At 27.5% G+C, this 20,256-nt stretch overlaps 1 long non-coding RNA gene and 1 other non-coding gene across 5 annotated transcripts; one reads left to right on the top strand and one right to left on the bottom strand.

Moving 5' to 3' along the window:
- Window positions 1-7,004: 7,004 nt before the first annotated feature.
- Trnad-guc (transfer RNA aspartic acid (anticodon GUC)) lies at window positions 7,005-7,076 on the bottom strand. The gene has a single exon. It is a non-coding gene; the product is annotated as a tRNA-Asp (tRNA).
- A 4,885-nt stretch (window positions 7,077-11,961) lies between these two features.
- LOC109599603 (uncharacterized) lies at window positions 11,962-16,943 on the top strand. Of its 4 annotated transcripts, XR_007548824.1 has the most exons (13): window positions 11,962-12,055; window positions 13,562-13,619; window positions 13,672-14,243; window positions 14,311-14,440; window positions 14,497-14,734; window positions 14,786-14,976; window positions 15,030-15,159; window positions 15,211-15,418; window positions 15,477-15,796; window positions 15,847-16,121; window positions 16,171-16,300; window positions 16,363-16,554; window positions 16,607-16,943. It is a non-coding gene; the product is annotated as an uncharacterized LOC109599603 (long non-coding RNA). The 4 variants fall into 4 exon arrangements; XR_007548821.1 differs by having other exon boundaries at window positions 16,171-16,554; XR_007548823.1 differs by having other exon boundaries at window positions 15,034-15,159; window positions 16,171-16,554.
- Window positions 16,944-20,256: the final 3,313 nt, after the last annotated feature.

Raw genomic sequence — 20,256 nt, forward strand, 5'->3', positions numbered from 1 at the left:
ATTGCAATGCCTAGATCTTTTTGACGTAATTGGGATATTTGTGTTTTATACAATATACAATGATTTGAAAACCATTTGAAAATATTTATTTCAATTGAACCTTTCCGTAACATTGGAAATTTGTTTTTCTGAAAGCAAAATATTATTTATTTATTTTATACTATTTTTTGTAAAATTGAAATTACGAGGAATTTCTATTAGCCAAATTCTATTTATACAATATGAATGAAAAATATCGAAATTTTCTCTATCACATTTTGATTTAATTTTGATCTGTTAGGGCTATAAATATTTTTCTTTGAATGGATGAATTAAAAATGTAAAATTTAGTATAATTATTGTTTCTAACGAAATTGATCTCAACCGGTCTTACGGTTAATTCTTAACGGCACTTTAAGTAAAATGATAAAACACAAATTTGTCATTATCTAGGTGAATGGCACAAATGGAAAAGAAAAGTTCAAATTTATGAATATGTGTGAATACACACACCATAGAAATAAAGAATCCCCGAGCTTTTAAACCTCTACTCTTTTTGTAGTGTTTTGATTGTGTTTTATTTATAAATTGTCAAATATTTTTATAATTAGTTGAGTCTTTTCAAAATTTATAATTTTTTTATATTAATCAAGTAAAAATATGTTCTAAGTTCTGAAAATTAGGTGCTTTAATTTTTTTAATAATCAATAAATATTAAAATAAAGTTTTAAGCATTTAAAAATTATATACAGATACTACATTATACATATTTATAAAATGTCAAATATCTATAAAATCAATATTTGTTGACATGTAAATTGCATTTCAGGTACAGAAAATTATAATAATTTGGAATTTCACTCTCCTGTTTCTTGAATTTTAAAAATCAATAAAAAATTACAGGATTAGTTGCTGTAAATTGAATATTTTATAGTTTTCTGTTAATGTTAAAACTCAAATTGACCATTTTATATTAATACTGAATGTTTAAATCTCTTAACACAAATAGTTCAAGTTATTATTTTCTTGCTTTTATTTACAATGAAGTTCCTATTCGCCTACTGAAAATAATTAAAAACGTATGAAAAACAAAATAAAATTATGCAAAAATTAATTTTCTACGTTAACGCTGTTAAATCTGATTCCCATTGAGATTTCTACTGCGAACACACAACTCGATGTAATCGTGCCCCTCGTTAATGTACATACTTATTTTTTCGACAGAACTTAAAAGTCATTTACCGCAGGGCAACAACTTGTTAAACGCGCCATTATCCGATTATCTCTAATTCAACTTAGACAAGCTGCAAATTGGTTAAAGTGTTATATTTTAATAACACAAAACAAAAACGGCGAGATGTTGCGTGGGCTTTTTTATGCGATCGGTAGTTTCGCATGCATGGAAAGATACATATCAAATACGAATGTCTGTCAAATTGTCACGGTTACTCCTGTTATTATCATTATGTAGAAAACATCCTGAACCTATTAATATGGTGCAAATTATTTAAAATTACCACGCTTCTTCTCATCTAAATACAGCCGAACTGCGATAACTTGAACCATGACTTGTCACGACTTATCAAGACGTTTATGTGTATCCAAATACTGGAGGTCGTCAATCTGCAAATGAATCTGTTGCAGAAAAAAAATTACTAATAAAAGTAGTACTGAAAGAAAATTGAATATATTTTTAGGTCTCCAAGATGGCCGCTAGGATACTCAATCAGAAAAATTATTTTTTCTTTCTAATTTACCAATTAAAGGTACATTTAAAACGATTCCATCTTGTAGCATTTGCCATATTTTATATAACATTATTCTTGCCACATTCTTAAAATAAAGTAGTGGTAACACGATGAACAAGATAAAATTACTTTAGTGGCCACAACTTGTTATTATTTTCGTTGATATTATTATTATTTTTTCACTTTGCGAGTAAAGAAGTGATCGACGAGAAGTAATTACCATTAGCACTTAGAAAAAAGAATAAAAAACAAGTAAGCATTGCCGGTACAATTAAAAGCAGATGAGTCGTACCTAGTAAACTATTAAGATATTTAAGTATGAATCAAATTGTCTGTTCAGTTTTTTTATTGAATAAAATCAATCAATCTAATATATAAATATTGAATAAATAAAATACATTGTTAAAATACACAAAAAACTGGACTAACATAAAGATTAAAATATCTACAAAATTGTACATTGATCTTAATTAATACTGACATATTGGAAAAATTGCCATTTGATGGCACAAATGGGGCAGTAATAGAGCCTCCTTTGCATGCAATGATTGTGGATAATATGTCCACAAACTCCTCTAACCGCCTTGCAGAAGTTTTTCTCTTGTTGTGTTCCATTTTCCACGCACTTGTTGCAGATGCTCATCAAATAATTGCGGCACACAAAACACTCATCGTCCTGGGGAATGGCCCCGCACCAGTTCATATTGGGTGGTTGAGGCGCTTCAGCTCCTTGTTCGGGCTCCTTTATCATCATCCTGTCAGCTATCCGGGTTGCCTTGAGGAGGTTGTGAGATGTGGATTTGACTAAAGACGTCGGGGTCACCAATATGGCTTTTTTCCGTGGATTAAACACCTAGTTATAAAACCTGCTGGTGTAAATAATGGGTACGCGAATTCGGGCGTTTATACAACAAAAATGCAATTGAGTTTTGCTTAGATTTATTGATCACTGTGAACGAAGACGAAGAAGCTGGTTCAGTTTGAGGAGCATGGATAAAAGCACGAGAGTATCTGTTCTGAATGAATGTTTTTGACTGCTTGAGTGAAACTGATTGATATTGATAGAGATCGAGACAGGACGCTCAGGCAATATAAAGGGGCTCCAGGTACTCCTATATCTGACGAGCCTTCCCGGAATATAAACTTCAAAACATCATAAAAGGTACATCCATATATTATGGGAATTCCTCCTAATAAGCGCTATAGTACACAGTAAAATATAATTTATATAAACCCAAGGAATATCCGTGTGGCATGAGCCCTACACTAAAACAAAACATAAACGTTTTGTCTTAGTCGTAACAGTCTCGAGGATTGTTTGAAGTGATGAATCCATTTTCAATAGAACAAGAGATTGTAAAAAATACATTCATCGTCCTCCTAATTAAAGTTTGGATTCTAGATATACTACAAAAACTTTGAAACATGATGGAGGAAAAGTTTTGGTTCAGAATTTTTTTCCTTGATAGGACAATGGTCCAACAAAAAATTATTTATAGAGACATCATGAGAGATAATCCAATTACATGAAGAAAGGTCGTAAAATTTCAAACGACAATATTTGACGATATTTCATTGCACCTCCGTTTACAGGTGATTATTACAAAGGACACCCAACATAATATTAACAATTTTATTTAAATTTATGAATAAATTATTTAAGAAATATATATTTTACAAATGTGTGCTATTTTTTGTGACCAGTCATATTTCGCCTTTATTTTATGTAAGATTTAAATAGAAATTAAGGGTGTTTTAAGGAAAATATTTAATTTCCTATACAATAATGAATCATAAAGGTAATTAAATTATATATTATATATATGCTATGATTGCATTCTTGAATTATTTCACTTTTCAAAATATTTCTATATTTATGGCCATTAATGCATATAACACTAAAAATTCAATAAAAGTATCAAACAAATATTCTTTTATCTATTTTCTGTATTTTATACCTTTTAATATCAGCGGTTACAGAAATGAATATGATCACTATAAAATTGACAAATATTGTGATCTCAATTTTTTTGTTTTCTTTCAAAACCCTTTGAAAGATTTTTTCAAAAACCAATTTTACTATTACGATCAAAATTTCGATTTATTTAAGATCGATTTATAAATAAATTATTTTTATGTGGTGACAGTTAAATACTAATTTCACAGTCGGCCATTGAAAAATTAAAACGATTTTGTAATTTAAAACATACATTAGTTATATCCTGGTTAGTAATAACAGGACATTTTTTAAGACATCGAAGGACACGAATGCATAACATCGGATGTAAAACAGACAGAAGTGCATTTAATCTAACGCGACACAAGATTGTTATATTATTGTTTGTGTTTGCGTGTTGTAATTGATAACCGGGGGCGCTATACCCCGGTAAACTTGAAACGATTTGCTCAGCATATTTGCTGATGTATTGATTCATTGGATTGTTGCAAATATGTAAATAAACGAAAGCTCATTCCATGTATTATTAGAAATGTCCGGTGTGTACAATTGTAAATCATGGGAAAACAAAATGTGTTTTTATAATCATGTTGCGTTACATGCTTATAGATCAATGTAAAATTCTAAAAAAATATTTTGATCAGTCCTTAAATCAATTAGAATATTTACAATTAATTTTTTATATTTATTCCTAATTATAAATATGCAATAACTACAATAAATGAAGAGAAATGTAATTAATGCTAAGTAATTAACGAAAAATGAATGTAGTATAGTGGATTGTATGTTAATTTTGAGAATTTGTTAACCTTTAAAGAAATTACTGCGATTAAAATGTCTCAAGCACAATTGTATGAAATTATTAAAATTATTTTTAAGAATGACTATAATGCAATTATTTTGTTATAATTTTAAAAGTATATAAATTAAATATTTTTTTAAACTTAATTAATATTTTTATATATTAAATTATATTAAAAAAATAATAATTTTAATGTTTTAAACATAGTTTTTATTCCAGTTTATTTCATTAATAATCTTCAGTTTTCATTTTAGAAATAGTGTTATATATTTAATTTAAAAATAAATTAAACATTATATCCTCTATAATTTGTTAATTTAAGGATTTGTTAACTAAAGAAACTACAACTATGTTAAAACACAATTATAAAACGTATAAAAGTTATTATTTAGTAATTTTTAAATTTTCTGTATGTATATAACTTATATTACAATAAAAACAATTACATATTTATTTTTTTTTTTTCACAGATTTTTAGTTGTTATTTCACAATTAATTCGATTAATTCTTATAGAAATTGGAGTACTTAATTATGCATAATTATTTACAAAAACAATAAAATTTTTGAATAAATATAATTTTTGACAATTTTAGACAATTTTAATAAAAGGTATGATTGATATGATAAGAACTTTAATAAGATTATGCGATTAAAAAAAATTAAATACAAAATTTTAAAAATTATTTTTTGTAATTATTATAATATAATTTTATAAATATACTAATTTAATATTTTATTTTTCATGAAATATTATTTGCACTCATTTTTCTTTTTTTATTTTACAATAAAAATAATTTTGATGCCGTTTTAAGATTTCTTCTTTTGTTATTTAGTTGTTCATTCACAATTAATTCGATTATTCCTTAAAGAAAATTAAAAAATTTGAATAAATATAATTTTTGACAATTTTGAAAAACTTAATAATTTTAAAAATTATTTTTTGGTAATTATTGTAGTATAACTATATATTATAATTTTATGAATATACTAATTTAACATTTTAAATTTTTCTTTCTTTATTTTACAATAATAATAATTTTAATGTTTTTTAGTTTTTACGCAATTAATTTCATTATTGCTTAAACAAAATTATTTATAAAAAAAATAAAACCCAAGAATTTGCTAACCTGTAAAATTACTGCGATTAAAATATTTTAATCATATATATTCAAAATTTAAAGACATTTAAGTTCTTGACAAGTAGATTCATGTTCTTCATGTATATGAGAGGTTCATTTTCAAAGAAAAAAACTTTACGATTATATTAAACTATTTCATTTTTTTTTTTCTAAATTTTGTGAATAAATCATATCTTTTATGTCAGAATTTATAAACCAGAGGAATTAAACTCGAGATATTGAATTATCGATAAGCTTGTAGAATCCGCCACCTTAAGAAACATTTTCTAGCGCATGCGTCATGAGGCACTGGTTTCGCGATTCTTGAACAGTTTACAGTGCAGTGTTGTCGCTTTGCAACTGTCAAAAAATTCGAGTTGTTCTTCGTGTTTGAATTATTGTTAAAATTGTGTATTATATTTTTTATTTTTTTGGTAAGTATATTCTTTCTTCTAATTTGATGATTATTGCTGATTACATAAAACATTTTACTTTACAGGTTATATTCTCATGGTGTTTTTAAAAACAATATATTATCCATATTCTTATTCATATATTTTACTTTATAGATTAGTTCCATTTTTAAAATATTATATTTTTATTCCTTTAGTAAGATTATTTTTAATTCATTGGTAGTTATTTTTTAAGTTATTTTACTAGATTATTTGTGTGCTGTATTTTTATTATTATTATTTTTTTGGAAATTATAATCTTAATTTATTGGTATTAGTCATTAATTAATTAATATATTTTACTATATAGGTAATTGTATAATAATGAAAAATGTTTTTTATTATTTTTTAACTTATTCTCAATTTATTAATAATTTTTATACTATATTTACATTGTGCAATTTTTTCGAGTTAGTTTAGAGCAATAGACCATGGTTGTTCTTCTGAAGATCTATTTCCATCGTACCTCTACGAATTTATATGGAGAAATAAATTTAAAAATCACAATATGTTTATGAGCATTTTAAATTGCATCAGTGCAATATCCAATGGAATAGATTTTTTTTTGTTTTAATTGATTTTGTTTTTTATTATAAAATATATAAATATATTTTTCTGTTAATGTTATATCATTTTTTATACAAATTTTTTTTAAACTGTTAAAAAAATATAGTAGATAAAAAATTAATATACTAACTAATGAATTGTTATTAGTCGAATTTTATCTTTTTTAGAATTCAACTACATAAATGACATAAGTCACACATGAAAAACATAATAAATTATATATAGATTTTTCTAATAACAATTTTCTCTACATATTTTGTTAAAACTGAAATTTGGCAACTATGCTGTATAAAATCTTCTAAGTAGATGATTTCAAATCAAGTTGACGCATGCGCTAAAATATTCCTTATAGTCGCGGATTCTGCAATTTTCAAAAAGTCCTCCCCGGCGGGGAATCGAACCCCGGTCTCCCGCGTGACAGGCGGGGATACTGACCACTATACTACCGAGGACTTGTGTAAAAATGCCCTTTTAAGTTTCCACAGATCGTTGAATCGCTATTTTTATATATCAGATAATTTTTTTATGTCCAATATTACTAATACATAACATGAGTTACATTGAAGTTACCCATGAATACTGAAACAACATCAATTAGCAAGTTGTTTATTATATAAACTAAAGTTTTGGTCTAAAAAAATGTATAAATATAGTATGAAATAAATAAAATGAAACATGAACAACGCACGCGGCAATAAAATCAATACAATGTTTTTAAAAATATTCCTGTACGACGTTAACTTCATCGATTGTGTCCAATAAATAAATAATGGTGAAGTTTCAAGACAGAAAAAGGCAAATTGTGTATAAAATGCGCATAATTTTACTCGGAACTATTCATCGGCTTCGCACAAACAATCTCCCCATTGGACAAGATTCTATATATGCAGAGTCGTTTGATTCCAGCGAACGTGTTTACTTACAAATCCGACTGTGTGTATTCAATTAGAAAGTATTGGTTGCCGTGCAGCCGAAAAAATTCAAATTAGTATGCAATAGGCAATCAATTTATTTAAATAATCGCATTTCAAATATTGCATAAGTAAGTTGTCATTGCCTTTTATGCACTTGCGTTATGCGCTCGAACATGCAATTACAACACGAACTGCGGTAATAATTTTATTAATAACATAACAAAGGTATTGTTAATCTCTTGAAGGTTTCAATCGTCGCAAAAATGCCGCAATTACAAAGGTTGCGGGATTTAATCTACGTTCTTTGTTATTCGGCAGACAAAGAATTGCGAAGCCCAAAGATGAAGGAATATTTTCCGAAATGCACGTGAACTTTAATACGCAACCGCTTGATCAAATGTCTTATTAACTAACTAATGGAATATGTTGTTCCTTATAATAAGACAATATCTTATCTGAAATGATCTTCTTCCTTCAATTTATCAACAATTGGGTTTTTAAGCGAGCATCGAGTTTGCACAGTTCAGTTGCTCCAGCTCGTGTTTTTATCGGAATTGGAGGCAACGGCCTTATAATACACGACAAAAACTTCGTTGGCTTTTTGCTTCGCGTAACTGCTCACATATTAATTAACCTTGGCTGAATTGTTTTGCCGTTTCTGTCAATTGATATTGACCGCCCATTGATCTGATAGTGCTTATCGTAAATTACAAAAATATTGTAATTGTAAATGTATGTAAATAAATAAATTTACTTAGACCGATGGCATTTTATATTTTTAAGTACCTGGATGTTTCATTAACTGATATTCATATTTTTTATATAATCTATATATGTAATTTATAAAATATTTTCAAAGTTCCATCTAAAATATGAAAAGACTAGAAATATTAATAAACAAGGGGTTGCAAAAATATGTTAGGTGATCAATATTTGGGCGCAAATAGAATACATCTGAATAATTTTTTCCTCCTGAAAATAATACAACCCCTCATATTTAAATTTAAAAAAAATATTTTTTTTCTAATATTGGTCTAATCGTGTTTAAATTTGCCTCCATACCTACAATTTAGTGAAATACATTTTTCCATAATGATGCAGTAGCGAACTACTTTTTACCAATTCACACACACACTAGATTTAACAAGACAACTTATTAAAAAACTTCAATTATAATTTTAAATTTTAAAAATGAAATAAGAATAGTTTATGTTGAATATAAACATATTTTCTGCATATAATTTTTAAAATATTGTTAGATTCCCCTATAAAAAATACCTAAATATTAAATTACTATATTTCATTATATGTGATATGAGACAATTTATTAAAAATATTAGAATTTCGTATATTTTTAAAAAATAAAATAAAAATAGTTTACATACAAAATAAATTCTTGTAGATTGCATATAATTTATAAAATAATATTCTTATCTAAAAAAACAAAAAGATTAAATATAAATAAACTACTAATAATAGTATAATTATTTTTCATTAAATATGATATTAGCACATGTTTTTCTTTACATTTAAGATGTGAGAAATAAGACAAGTTATGAAAAATATTTGATGAAAATTTTACATATATTTAAAAAATGAACCACAAATAGTTTACATTAAATATAAAAATAGATTTTTATTGTTTGTATATTGTAATTTATAAAATATTATCCGATTTCCATTTAAAAATAAAATACATATAAAAATTAAATTAATATGTTTCATTTAATGTGTTATAAGAACACGTTTTTTCTTCATATTTAGGATGCGAAAAATAAAATAATTTATGAAAAATATTTAATAAGAGTATTATTTATATTTAAAAATTGAAACAGAAATAGCTTATTATAAAAATAAATGTTTGTATATTATATATAATTTATAACATATCCGATTCTCGTATAAAATGTATTTCATTTTTAGAAAGATGAAAAGAAAAATAAAATAAAAATAGTATTTTAAATATTAATATATTGCATATAATTTAAAAAATATTATCATATTACCTGCATATTAGACTTAAAGATAAAATGCTAAAATAATATATCATAAAATGTGCTATAACTTTTAGTGTAATATATATAAATTATAAAATAAAATTTATATCTGAGATTGGATATGAAACTACAATATTTATAAATAATAAATTATTATTCTCCATTTAATATGTATAATCATACATTTTTATTTACATTCACATTGTGAGGAATAAAATAGCTGAAATATATGTTTATGCTATACTTTAAAATATGTATAATAATAATATTTGTATAACGTATATAATTTATAACATTTTATTAGATTAAATGATTAAAATAAATTATAATTTCAATTTTACCACATATAACTTTTCATTTTATAAGGTATAATTTATGTATTTGTAATATACTGGTTCTCTTTATTTATTCGAATAAATTTTTATGTTGTTTACAATTTAATAAATAAAGATGTTGCTGACTCTCACTTACCACTAAAAAAAATATTAAATATCAAAAATTCGACAGAATTAAAAATCATATTTTTTTAATGAATTTATTCCTTCAAAATTGCATTATTTAATACATTACCTTATTTAAATAAAAATGTAATTTTAGTTTTATGAGGCAATATATAATATATATGTAAATTAAAATTGTAAGTTGTACTAAATATAAAATAAAGCTTTCATATATCTATGAAAAATTTCTATTAAATATAACTAACTCAGTCACATTTGAAGATGTACCCACGTCATTTAAATTAACTTATTTATTTATTTATTTTATAACTTGTTATAACTTTCTAGTATATTGATATCTCAAGGAAGTGTTGCAACAGAATGAAATGACTAATAAACAATTACTTTGAAATATTTTGTCTCATCTGAATTAATGAAATTTTAACTAAATATTAAGAAATCTCATGTTGTTATCATCTTTTTTTCACAAAGAAAAATTCTGTGATAGTAATAGATAGTAACCACAGCAATCACTAGTTTAGCACTTTTATAGTGGTTGAAGGTCTTTCTTTACCTTTAAAAATGTCCTATCTTGTGGCGCCTGTTGATATTTTTACACAGGAAATGCAAGAGGAAATCATCATCTTCGTGGGCGATTTTATATCCGGTGGGTCATTGTACGCTGTTTGCATATTTACGAATTATAATTAGAAATTCACCAATAAGTATTCTAAAAATAAACTCAAAATAAAAATGTATCCCAAAAATTAAATAAAATAAATAAATGCATAAATAAAAAAAAAACTAAAAACAATTGAATAAGGTGTTCAAAAACGTCCCCATACGTAATGATATAATATCCCAATCTGTGATAAAAATTTTCACGTACGTTTGCCAGAGTATCAGGAGTAATATTCTCCAATAAATTAATTATACGGCTTCTTAATTCGTTGAGATTATTAGCCCTGTTCTCCTGGAAAGTGTATAATTTGGACTTTAGGTAACCCCACAGAAAAAAATCGCAAGGTGCGAGGTCAATTTGGATTTTTTCTTCCAGTGCATACATTTTTATTGTTGAAAATAGCTTATTTAAAGAAAACCTATCTCTGTTCTCAATCCACCGACTCGTCTGCGGACTGCGGAGACGAACCGCATGCTGTACGGATCCCCTCCAGTCACTCCGACCGGCCCACATAATTGCATGTACATCTTTCTTTTTTTATTTACAAAGGGGCATTGATGTTCCGTCTCAATACGCGAGTAGATGGGTATATCATTTTTGACCCTGTATATCCGTGGGATGGTGGTCAAATTCGTTCGAAATGGACAAATATGAGAATTATTTGTTACGTACTAGGAAATGAACAAACAACGTAAATTTATGTATTCATTCCCACAACTATTGGGAAATAATTCTGTCTGGTTCTAAGCTTGAGTCACGACTCGAAAATTACCGCGCTCATGATTTATTTCATTGCATTGGAAACTTTATACATATATTTATTATTCACAATTGGTTATATTTTATTCATATTTTCATTCAAGAATTCACTTGCGACGAGTTACTTGTTGAAGAAATGCATTGACACTGGAAATGATTAAAGGACCAGACAAAAGGTTAAAATTCGACGCCTACAGTCGTTTAAAAAAAAAAACAGCATCCTTTTTAAATAAATTGGGATTTAAGCGTTTCCCCTCGCGTGCGATGAACTTGTTGATTCTTGGCGTCGTTCGCCGAGGACAATTTAATATAATAATAGTAAGTGTTAAAATATTTTTATTTCAAAACATAATTGTTTTTATAATTAAATATTAGATAAATTCTTTCGTTCATTTGCTAAGATTCATTACAATGGAAGGTCAATTAAATTAAAGTTTAAGTGTCAATTGATATATATTATCTTCTTTAGATAAAAACAAAAATATTGTTATTGTAAAATATTTAGTAGCAATTTTGGCCCAACTGGAGCAAGACGAATCGGGTATGAAATTCTTATTTAGTATATTGGCCCTTGTGGCCTTTGCTAGAGCTGTGGCCTTATTTAATTTTACTGATGATGGGGAATGCAAAGGATTTAATGTAAGTTTTTATATAAAAAATATTTTCTATTTCAAGCTTAAAGCCACAATTAATTTTTAAGAACACTGAAAGTTAATTTCTTTATTCAATTTAAATTTGACTATTTTTTTTTCAATTGAAAGCGTGAAAATATATACTTATAAACAAAGTGACAATTTTATATTATCAAAATTATATTTTTATCATAAATCATAAGAAGAATATAATTTTTAATTATTACAGAATAATGAATATGTATAACTTTTTTATGAAATTTGATATATTCTCACTTCAGAAGATGCTTAAATCATTGGTGTAGTTAGATTTTCTATAAAAAATTTGCTAGTATGATTTTTTCAATTTTTACACCTAAAAATTACCCAGTAGGTTTTGGTTTTGGGTCAAAAAACATGTTGCCTATAAGTAAGTACATATTTTCATGCTTTATAATTGAAAAAAAAAAAAAATAAAAATAAAAATAAAAATCAAATTTTATGAGGGTGTCCAGCTTTCAAATGGGCCACACTGTTTATAATTTTGTATCCTCATATTATTATTTGTTTATTACACTGGTTTATAAATTTAAATTTTATAAATCACATTAACATGAAAAGCACATTAATTTTTATCTAATTTAGGATATTAATTTAAGTGATGATGAACTTGTGTTTTTATTTATTTATATAATGGAGATAATTTTTGTTCAAGAGTACTCAGTTTGTTTCCTATGGTTGAAAAGCAGCCTTTTCTCAATCGGATCTTTTCTTAGAACTAGAAACGATCGGTTACCACTTATTCTTCCCAAAAACCTTAATATCTTTCTTCTATTTTCATCATGTCTAGATAGAACCTTTCACTTTGTTTATCGCTTTCAACTCTAGACTCAACTAGATATTCTCGCAAAAAAACCAAATAACTGAATAATAATTGAAACATTGAGATTGATGTACACCAATTATTAAATTATTTTATACTTTTTAAGATAATTTATATATAATTTTCCCAAAAATGTATTAACAACTTTCCGGAATGCTTATATAACAACTAGTTTACTTACTGGTTACTTCCAAAAATTTTTTTTTTAAAAAACGCATGTTATTAAAATACTGTTATAATTACGAATAAATTGTCTACCAAAAATGTTAATAGAAAATGGAATTAGTTGTAAGAATAATATTCAAATGACGAAAATAGGCCATCCTTCATCAACTGTAACTCATCAATCAATGTCAATCAATTTTAAAGGTGAATGAAAAAATGAGTATGATTTTCTAATGCACCCAAATGGCACAATATTTTAATATAGAATTGAACCAAGCAGCAAACATGCATTTATTGTGCTAAGTGATCATAAATTTATTTTTAATCCTGTGCCGCAACAGATACAAACAAATTGAATATTCATTTAATTGTTCATTCACACGATGATGTTGGTTGGACATCAACGGTTGATGAATACTATTATACTAGTAAGCATCTATAATATATAAAATAATTTGAAGAGAAACATTTTAATTTGTTTTGTAGAGGTTGAATCGATCATCAGTTCAGCCATTGGATCTCTTCTTCAAAATGAAAAAAGAAAGTGAGTGTCACATTTTAAATTTATCATTAATGTAAAAATGTTTTGAATTTAGATTCATACAGGTAGAAACCTATTTCTTTCATAAATGGTGGATTCTTCAGCCGGCCAGTGTCAAAGATCTAGTCATCCATCTGGTGAATGAAGGACGTCTTGAAATTGTCGGCGGTGCTTGGAGTATGAACGACGAAGCCGCCGCTCATTGCCATTCAACCATCGATCAGTTTACCTTGGGTCTGCGTTTCCTGGAAGACAACATCGGGAAATGTGCCAGACCGAAGAGCGGATGGCAATTAGATCCTTTCGGGCACAGCCGCGAACAAGCCTCCATTTTCACGCAATTGGGATATGAGAGTTTCTATTTTACCAGGATAGATTACAGGGACAAGAACAAGAGAACGGAAAAGGGCAATTTGGACTTGTTATGGACCGGCAACGCCAACTTCTAAAGTAAATTTGTTTTCAATTTAATGTACAATACTTACAGGATCCGATTCAAATATTTTTACATCTGCCTTCTTTGATATGTATTGGACCCCTGCTGGTTTCAATTTTGATATCAGGTGTTGCGGTGGTACTGAAATTATAATGGACGAAAATAGTCCGGAATACAATTTTGAAAGAAGAGTAAGAAAAGGAGCATTTAAAAATATCATTGGGCTAAACTTTCAATTTTTATGTTTAATATTTGTAGGTTAATGAATTCGTTGAGCACATCAAAAAACAGTACAAAAAATATCCAAAAATCTTATATTTACAATGGGTAGTGATTTTGCTTCTGAAGCTGCCGAAAGAACCTTTAATCGCATAGACAGACTTTTAGCGTAAGTTTTGCAATCTATATTAAGATTAAACTCTACATTACACTACCCAATTTCAGAGGTTTCCAAAAATTTAAGCCTAAAGTTGACGATTTAGAAATAAATGCTTTTTATTCTTCGCCCAACTGCTACGTAAAAGCAGTAAACGATTATGTAAAAAGTAAAAACACAGTTCTTGAAGTCAAAACTGATGATTTCATGCCTTATGCGGACAGTGCCAACAAAGTTTGGTCAGGCTATTTCACATCCAGGCCAACATCCAAACGATACGAAAGAACTACCAACAATCTTCTCCAGGTAAACAAGAATGCAATTATTAATACATTTATACAAACTATTAATAATTAGGTGACAAGGCAACTGACGACATTCGCTGATTTACCACACGGAACCAACTTCCCAACTGAAGATGCCATGGGAATCATGTAGCATCATGACGCTATTACCGGAACTGAAAAGACCGCTGTCGAGAAGGATTATCACAGAATTCTAACAAATAGTGTAGATGTAGCTGTGGAAAATGTCAACAAAGCTTTCAAGTATAAAAACAATCTATATGAGCTTTCCTTAATTAACTTTGTCTATTTTTAAGGAAGATCCTTAATCAAGACTTGAACTTGAAACATTGCAAACTTGCCAATGTCAGTATCTGCGACGACAGCCACAACGACGAATTCAATGTCTTGTAACTGGAACTGGCTGGGCAGTAACTGATCCCGAAGGTATATTGTAGAAGAGTCTAAAAAATCATTTTAAAGTACAAATATACATAGGTTATGATGTGGAAGTTGCTATAAGTGTTCCAACAAAGGATTTCAGTTATATTCCCGATGAAAATCTTCATACAAACGTATTGATCTTTCAAGCTGAAGATTTGCCAGCTTTAGGTTACAAAGCCATCATATTAAGAAAACTAAACTATCTACTCCGTTTGAAGAAACGAAACTTGAGCTGACTGAAGACCAACAAATTGGTTTCGAAGTAAGCATAAAATATAACTACAAAACTTAGTTAGTTAAATACATGTATAATTTTATAGGACACATATGTGATTATTGATAGTTCTTCCAATCTTATTAAGTAAATGACAATCAATGGAGTAACTCTAAATGTGAAACCAGAAATGATGTACTACAAGAGTGCTGCAGAATCTGGTGCTTACATTTTTAGAACTGACTAAAATGATAGAGATGCCAAAGCCTTTACTCCCAAACCAGAAAACACATTGCTGGTTAACTCAAGAAACGTTGTAAGAGAAATTAAACAAGTATTCAGTGATTGGGCACAGCAAGTTATTAGAATTTACAAATACGAAGACTTCATCGAATTTGATTGGATTGTCGGTCCTATTGATACCACGTAAGTATTCACATTACAAAATGCCAATATACTACAATGTAAAACACTAGTGACACAAACGGTAAGGAAGTCCTGTACCTTGAGGTACACCACATCACTGGAAACCAACAATTATTTCTACACCGATTCAAATGGTAGAGAAATGATCGAGAGGAAAAAGGATTTTAGGCCTACGTAAAACTACACCAGTGAAGAGCTACAAGCTAATAACTACTACCCAGTTACAGCTCGTATCACTATCAATGATGGAACAAACGAATTTGCCGTGTTGAATGACAGATCCCAAGGAGGAAACAGTTTGGACGTTGGACAAGTCGAACTTATGGTAAATATATATTTTTTTATTGATGGCCGTTAACTATACATCTGTATAGGTTCACAGAGCATTTAATAAAGATGACGGTAAAGGTGTGGATGAGAATCTCAATGAACAAGAATACCAAAGAGGTTTAGTGGCAAGAGGATCTCATTTCGTTACATTGGGAGATAAGACGAAAGGAAATGGTAAAAAATCTATGGCAGTGTTGGAACGCGATATCGCCCATAGAGTACTTCTTGCTCCGTAGGTGTTTTATACCACAACAGACATTCCGACTAAATCAAAATCGTTTTTGAAAAAGGCACTGCCAGAACCTCTACATCTTCTAACTATTGACAAATGGGTTGGAGATGATAACAAGTATCTTCTACGCTTGGAGCAGACATTGGAGAAAAGCGATGATGAAAATCTATCCAAAGAAGTCACAGTTGATCTATCTGTAAATATATTGATTATTTTATTTAAACGAAATTTAATATTGGGTCTTTAAGATTTGTTTGATGGAATTTACATCAAATCATTGGAGGAATACTTGTTAGGTGCCAACACCTATCACCGAAGCCACCAGATTCCATTGGCCTCAGATAGTGACAGAAGAAATGGGTGTTCTCAGTATAAAGGAACGTCAGCGAAGGGATGCAAGCGATACTAACATCACAATGGCTCCCATGCAGATTAGAACATTTGTTGCTCTGAGTGATGACAAAAGTTTAATGGAGTTTCCGTTGACCCGTTTTGCATGTTACCTTATGTAGTTACGTTTATTTTTAAATATTGATTTTAATTGTTTTTAATAATTTAAAATTATTTTTGTTTTACAAGTATGTATATTTATTAATTATAGTTAATTAATAATTATTGAATAGTTTTTTAAGTATTTATTTGAAAAGTTTAAAAGAGATATACATCTCCAAAACCTATTATTATGATGTGTAATATGAGTTGCCTATAATAGTATATCATACGTAACAAAATAGTATACAAATAATAATATAATATACAATATTATTAATGAAAAAGATTTAAGAATATTTTAATAAACTATGATATGATTTTATTGAAATAATGTTAATATTAAAAAATCCATTTTTTATGTTTTATTCTTTAAAATAGAATATAACTTAATATTTAAACTAATATAGAAGGATAATATGTTGTAAAATGAACAATTAAACAAGTAATAACATTTTTATATTAAATTTCAATGAATATTTTGTTCACAAGTTTTCTAGAGGCACTTTTAAACGTGCCTCTTTTGGGCCAATTCGTTTCATAAATAAATCTTGAATGAAATCTGTTTGGTTCCAACATACACGCATGCGCTTTAAGGTCGGACTATTGATTCAATGGTAGATGAGCTGAGGCGTGCCTCTAGCTAATGAGATAACTCTAAATACCTACCCGAATATTGCCAACTTTTAGTCTGGTGGATTCCGTTGTGGGATGGTTTTTAATATTGCATCTTTTTTATATGATATGGCGTCGACCAGTAATTATTCGAAAGAAAACTTAAGAAATGCCGTTGTTTTTTTAATAAATAAATATACATTTCCAGTTTAAATTACTATGACATACTGTTTATTGTTAAAGAATTAAACCACTCAATTCCTAATTTGAATACTTTAATAAATACGGGAAAAATAACTGCGGATCAGATAGTACAGTAATGAATAAATTATTTTACCGGCTATGCCTTATATTTTCAAAGGTTAATGAAGATATCTCGTATAAAAGTTGCTTTTGAGGTTTGAAAAATCTCTCTTGCGACTATAGGGGAATTGTATGTGGTTAATTATGCGTACCAGTATCAAATCTCACGAGGTGCCACTGAATAATATAAGTAATAAAGAAAATACGTATACCGAATTTGATTTACTAGATGTTAAAAAATTATATTTAAAAATGAAATCATTATTAAAGTGTATATGAAATCAAGGAAGATTTAGAGAAAACAAAAGAAGCTTAACATTTTTAAATAAATGTGGAGAAAAATTAAATTACTAGACAAAACTGTCCAAGTCACTAGAAAATTTCCGAAATGTGTCACAAATTGGCAAATTGAAAAAGGAATTAAAAACATGGCTTTTACATGAAAATCCATTTCAATTATAAAAATCTAAAATTATGAACATGTTTTACTATTAAAGTTGAACCAGATATGAGTTCTACCAATGTGAGTTTAATAGTGAAATGAACACTGATAAGTCTCTTGGGCTTAGTGGTATATAGAATATGAAATTATACGTGTAATACTATTACAATTTCGCTATGGCCTTTTGCGTTAGTCAAAACGTCTACTACACCAAAAATAATTTAAAATATCAAAGCATTTAATAAATAAAAAAAACTAGTTTATTAGTTTTAGTGAATTAATAAAACTACATTAGCATTTAAACTCCTATTATGTAGTTAGAAGTAGACAACATAAATATTATTTCTCAACTAATTAAACGCGTTTTTCAATACTATAGATAATATAGAAATTATTGCGAAATAATAAATTATTCCACATTAAATTAATTCTTGTAGTGTAAACTGTTTTTAATCTTTCTTGGTATAATGATTTTACAATAATCAGTATTTTAATATTACATTTCTCGAGTATCGCTAAATATTTGTATATGTTTATAAATTGTCAATATTGATAAATCATAAGAAAATCTTAAATACCATAAAATACACACCAAGAAAGAAGTATTTCAAATATGCATATTGCAACTCTAGAATTGTGTATGATTGTTCAGTTAAGTGAAATAAATGATAATACTTCAAACATTGATTCAAATGTTAGCTTTTTTGTCTAACCCATATAAATTTTAAATTTATCAAAATTTCCATTTACGAAATAGTGGAATAATTTATTGTATTAAACGTTTTTCGTGATGCTCTATTTATCCTTTTATCTCGTTATTTTACTGGGTTATATTTACATTTTAATAAAACTATCTAAAAAGGAAACGCATACTGTTTTATATCCGAGTTGCACGTAACTTAAACAAGTTTAAACGCCATAGAGGTAAAGATAACACCCCGTATGTAGATAAACTTTCCTTGATGTAATAATTAATTGATTCAACCTAATTTAATAAAATGGTGGAATTATTTTATATTTATTATATATATTATTCATATCTTTTGTTTTTTCAAAATTTTGAAATTACGGATGTAATTATTAAATTATAATGCGTGTTAATCACTAATAATATTGAGAACATTGTCAGTTTCCGGTCTTGTGATTTTAACTAGTTATTTTCGCATTTTGTTCCAGCCGAACCAGTAATGATATACACATAATAAATTAGACATACATATAAACATGTGTGATATGGAAAACATAATACAACAACATAAACAAAATAATATTTGTTTATTGTTGGTTCCGGTTAATTTTGTATAATATTTCCCGGATTTTTGTAATTGTAATTATGTTTACATATTTTTTATTACATTTATTTATTTTATTTTCATTCATGTGGATGTCACAATTATAGGACGTTTTCTAACTTCATACAACTAACCATAACTGGTACTTTCCGTCGTGTATTGGCAACTATTGGTGGGAAAAATAAAGACTGCAGCTTTATTATTATTATTGCTTGATAACATCTATTGACACTATTAATAAACTAGTCGACGTCTCAACATTATCCCATCGAAAACTAAGACACCGCAAGTCCAAAAACAATTCAATCAGCAAATCTCATCATTGTCTAGAAATCTCAAACAACCGTGAAGATTAATGTGTTTTTAACCTTGGAAGCATATTAGTAACTCTGTTTATAATACAAATTTTCAAAGAAACCGGTATTTAAATCGAAAATAAAATAGAACATTATTTGATCGTTTAAGTGAGGAAATACAAAACAAATGGTACCTGTTCTGTAAACAATGTCACAATTGACTTACAGTTCTCCAGTTTAATAAATAATAAATATTTATTTGTTAAATTTTACTTAGTTTCTTTTTAATTGTTTGTAAATATAATTATTTAATACTGTAATTAATCATTAAAAATATTCAAATCCCTGTTCCATTGGTTTAAAATAAGTGAATAGAAGCTCCTTTGCAATTCTGGATTATTTCAAAAGATCCAAAATCCTGCCCATTTTCAACAGCTCAACACTAATCTGCATTTCTGCAA

The sequence above is a fragment of the Aethina tumida genome, chromosome 1, assembly GCF_024364675.1.
Source record: "Aethina tumida isolate Nest 87 chromosome 1, icAetTumi1.1, whole genome shotgun sequence".
In the NCBI taxonomy this organism is placed as follows: domain Eukaryota; kingdom Metazoa; phylum Arthropoda; class Insecta; order Coleoptera; family Nitidulidae; genus Aethina; species Aethina tumida.